General features: G+C 51.0%; 1 pseudogene; it reads left to right on the top strand.

Annotated features, from left to right (window-relative positions):
* The first annotated feature begins 840 nt into the window (after positions 1 to 840).
* Positions 841 to 2,925, top strand: LOC123169105 (uncharacterized; annotated as a pseudogene).
* The last annotated feature ends 2,034 nt before the right edge of the window (positions 2,926 to 4,959 follow it).

Here is a 4,959-nt window from a genome sequence, read left to right as displayed (position 1 = left end):
GTTGGGGATGGACTTGCACGCGAACTCGCCGCCGTCCTCCTTGGCCACGCACAGGCAAGCGCGAGAGCGCGCGCACCATGGTCCTGCAGGAGGCGGACATGGCGCTGTCCTGCCGGACGAGCTCGACCGTGCGGCCCGAGCGGCTGAGTAGGGCGACCACCCAGGCGAGATGGCCAACCACCGATCGACGCAGTCCTGGTGGAAGGCGCGGTTGCAGCTGGGGAGGACGCGCACGGCGTGGCCCGGCTCCATGACGTCGAGGCAGATGGGGCAGAGCGCCTCCTCCTCCTCGTCGACTGCGCGCAGGAGCGCCACGAGGCTGGGAGCGCCACGAGGAACGCGCACAAGCTCGAGCGCAGCCTCGCCAAGCCCACGAGCTCTCCGTTTGGCGGGGCGGCGCGGTGCGGGAGGCCGGGCGCGGCGGTCCGACACGGGCACGCGACCGTAGAGGGCTGGCGGGGCAGCGCGGGAGGCCGGGCGCTGCGGGCCGGAGCTGCGGCGGGGAGGCACCGGGGCGGGGTCGGGCGGCCGGGACGCGGGCGGGGAGAGAGAAGCGGATGGGGAGAGAGAAGGTGGGGGCTCGAGGAGAAAGCGACGGGAGGGGGGGGGGGAGAGCGCGGGGGGAGTTGTGGCTGTAGGTGGGCCACACAAGGGGAAAAAGTGGCGCGGGCGTCCCCAGCTACCCCCTCGGGGGGCTGGGTTCGGGGTGAGCTCGTCGGGGTTAAATTTACTTAAATTTAGCGAAAATAAGGTGTTGGGGGTGTGAGTGGAGCGTGTTTTTAACGCCGGGGCTAAAAAAGTGGTGCTGGGGGTGTTCTTGGGGAGGCTAGTGGAGATGCTATGAGGAAGGCGCCCGCGGCGGCCGCCAACCCAAGCCGAGGGCGAGGGGGAAGGCCAAGCCCAAGCCGAAGGCGAAGGCCAGTCCCGACTCCCTCTCCGCCGCCTCGTCGCCGTCCGCCAGCGCCGGGTCTCCCTCTTCCTCTCCCGTCAAAGTCGGCCGCGGCTTCCTCTCGCCCGCCTCGCTGGTGACCAAATCCCCCCTCTCCGCGGCGGCCATGTCCACGCCGGCCTCCGTGTCCACCGTCGGCGACCTGAGGGGCCTCGCCGCCTCCAACCTCGATTCGCTCAAGTGCCGCCTCGACGCGCTCCACCTCCCACTCCAGCATCTCCAAGCGCATCACGGTGACTGACCTCTCTGATCCCCTTTTGCCATCCTTGGCGCGTCGATCGATCGATCCTGAGATGTGGTGTGATGGATATTGACCCCCTTCCTTGTCCGTGTGTGCTCTTCACTCAGATGCAGACGCAGAGCTGCGTGCAAATGGCGGAGGAGGCGGAGAAGGAGCATAAGAAGATGTTCGACAAGTACTCCCAGCAAGCCGACGACATCAAGGTACACTTCTCCTACCATTCGATCCATGTTTGATCCTGAATTTCGTGTGGATTTGGACCCTGAAATTTGATTGCGACCCTACTGCCGGTGTGGATTCCTTGCAGGCATCGTACAAGAAGTTGCTGACAGATGTGCAGTCGTCTTCGTCTCGTGGTACTGCAGCCACTGACCAGAGATATCTATCTTCTCAATTTTACTTCATCTCAGTCTTCAATTCAGGCCACTATGGCAGTGGTCTATCGTTTAGTACTAACTTGGTTCACAATGGTCAGTGTGCAAGGTGACCCTCCCTGAGATGGCAAAGTCCGTGACGAGAGCTATCGATGGCTTGCGCAGTCGCTACAACATCCCAGCTACGCCGGCTTAGCATACAGTTTCTGCTACGTCTCTGAGTTGGTAATCACTTCTCCTGTTTTGAAAATGACATATGAGTTGGTCATGTTCAGTGAATGCATGAGTCTTTGTCCATGAAAACCGACACGTGTAGTATCTACCAGGGATAGTGATTATTGTTGGTTACATGTTACCAAAGGGTAGCAGTCATAATATATCATGGACGGACAAGAGATGACTAGAGCCTAGATGATCCTATCCTTTCAGAAGGTTTTGTTTTTGTGTAGAACAAACTCTGGGCTGTGTATAATGGGTATTTCTGATCCACGTGAACATCAACGATGTTGGCTTGGATATTCCAGACACTTATTTCAGTTCGAATTAGAAGCATCATGGGTTTCAAACTAGTATCCATATATTGGGGTCTAAATGCACACGTTTTAGTATATATTAGACTTGTATGAGTTGGTTATACTTCCAATATCTATTCCTCTGCATGTGCTAGCTGTACTTGTTTATGGTACTTCTTTCCATCTTAAATTACTTGGGTGTAGTTACATGATAATTGCTGTTATCCCAAGAATTTCTGTTATGTGAATACTATTGCTAAACAAATAAGCATTCTACATCACACATTGAGACAGGAAATCTTCATCTGATTCCATTGTGTTCGTGTCATTTGCATTCTTTCTTCAACATTGATTGCTTCTCATGTTCCCCTTTTATTTTATAAAAATGGACCATATATACAGAAATCATGTGCTATTTGTGTTTACTTATGTATGCCGATATCCGTGTTCTTGTTTCACTTTCTTTACACAGTTGTCTCTCTTGCTTGTGGTAACCTTTACCTAGCTGAATCATTTCTATATTTCCTGTCACAGGTACATGCCCTTCTCCAGATCAGCCTGGTTGCTGAATTCCTGGACTCATGGCAGCAGAAAACTCGCACATTTGTCAATAACAACTGTTACACTTGCATTGTACACTTCTTGCTAGTCTCTTCGTCAGCTACGTCAAAACTCGTTACGTTCAGTCCAATATATGGGGCTCATAAGCTACGTCAAAACTTCTGTTTATACCTAGGGCTGGATCATGCTTATGAACATCCTGTATAACTTAATACTGTACAAATTGTTGTCAGTCGGCCGATCAGTTCGGTGGATATTGGAAGTTTATTTTGATATGAATTTGCTGCATACTTGTGTGAAGCTAGAGGAATGTTTGACAAGCTAAAGGAATGGTTTGGCTGAAAGGCTTGGCTGGCTACTGATGACGAACAATTATTTTTCAGATTGACTGCAGAAAACGCAGAAAAGAAGATGTGAAACCTGAAAGGCTTGGCCTGGCTGGACACCTGAAGTTGCTGCACTTTCAGTCCGACGCAAGTTCAGGTTCAGAGATCTAGTTGCTCTGCACTAGTGCAGCAGAGAATTCATGGGCGATAGTCGTGGGTGGACAGTCGGGCGGCGTAGTGCACGTCCTGGTGAACGCCCCCGGAGACCAGCGGTGGCGTGAGTATTTGTATATCTCGTCCTATGTGTTGCTGAAGAAAATTAACCTGCTCAGAAAATACCAAAAAGGTACTCGTGGCGCAGTGCCCAACAAAATCTGCCTTGGGTGTTTGAGCCAAGACAAGCATCACAAATTTCGATGTGATCAATTTGTGGCAGTTCCTGTAGCATTTCCTTCTAACCATCACAAAGGTAAGGAATATATATAGTCTATTCCTTGTTCTCTTGAAAATTACAAGCAATTTTCTGTTTTGCTCAAAACACCAAGTTGTTGTCCTCAATCACCCCTTCACAGCCTCTTTCAGATAATTGTCCAATCCTAATGATGTTGCTCTTCGGCTTCGGTGAAGGAATGAAGTAAGTACACATTTGATAGGATTCAATGCTCACCATTTCTGTCCTTAAACAGGATAGAACCTCTCCCAAGGATTGCAATATCTGAGTCATCTCAAATCTGACCTTTCCTTTCACTAATTTATCAAGCTCATGGAACTTCTCTTCAACTCCTGTCGCATGGCTGTCTTCTCCCGTGTCTGGGTACCACACACCACTTCACCATCAACAGATTAGGCATCCTGCATCAACTCACATGTCTGCACCATGAGTAGTGCAGCATCATCATCCCCATTCTACTTCTCGGCAACATAAGCACGTTCCTTGTTCGGCCCATTACTTTCCTTTTTGAAATGACCATTCTTGCCAGAATTGTAACACCTCACATTTTCTTGTAAAACTTCCACTCCCGCCTTAGGTTGTTCCATGCTCTGTTTCCCACTAGCACACTTCTAGTAGACCCTGTTTTCATCCAACTCCGGCTGAACTCTCACTGAATTTCTTCTTGTTTCCAGCATATTTTTCGCACTATGACCGAGATAACATTAGGTGCTCACTGTTAGAAGTTTAATCATGTTTAAGGTAGAGATAAGGATGTAAACATGCTACGACTTGTCTTGTACTTCAAGTCTGCCCCTACCATGTACTTCCATATATACCCCATATGAGGGTCAAATCAATACAACGACACAATATTGGCCATCCTATAATTTCACATGGTATTAGAGCGGTTAGTCTCACGACGCCGATCCTAGGTTTCTCCACCACTTCCGCATTGCGCCGCCCCCGGGGAGATTAATCTTCTCTCCCCGGGGGCATGGCACCCGATCAATCAAAAATTAGATCGGTCTCTTAGTTTAGATCCAGTTTTCGAATTCCCTAGATTAGATCAATTTAGTTTCCAAAGTTTCTCAGATTGCTTTCCATTAGCCAAATAAATTTTTATTAGATTGATCCCATCTGGTGAAGAAAATCCAGCAGATCGGTGCACCGCCAACCTACCTCCACTCGGACGATGCATCGCCAAGCTGTACAAGCAGCCACGAGCCGTTCGACCGCCCGAGTCTTCCTCGATCCGATCCTGCGAGCGTCGTCGAGCAGGCTAGAATCACGGAGCTTCTTGGCGGCTCAACGTGGGTACGACGGTGTGTCTCCTCAGCCACGCGCCGAGACCAGGCGCTGGAGCAGCCGGCTTCAATGAGGCGACGCCGCGTGCGGCACAGGGCTCCTTCCAGCCCAGCCGCACGTCGACTTCGACCGGGGCAGGCAACAACCGCGTGCAAACCCATCCACCAATGGACGTGGACCCAAGAAGATCAGGAGATTACATGTTTGCATGCAGCTTATTCCATCGATGCTAATTACTGCTTTGGGTCGTCGGCCAGA

This window comes from Triticum aestivum, chromosome 7D (assembly GCF_018294505.1).
Source record: "Triticum aestivum cultivar Chinese Spring chromosome 7D, IWGSC CS RefSeq v2.1, whole genome shotgun sequence".
Taxonomy (NCBI): Eukaryota; Viridiplantae; Streptophyta; class Magnoliopsida; order Poales; family Poaceae; genus Triticum; species Triticum aestivum.
This window is presented reverse-complemented; position numbering and strand designations above follow the sequence as displayed.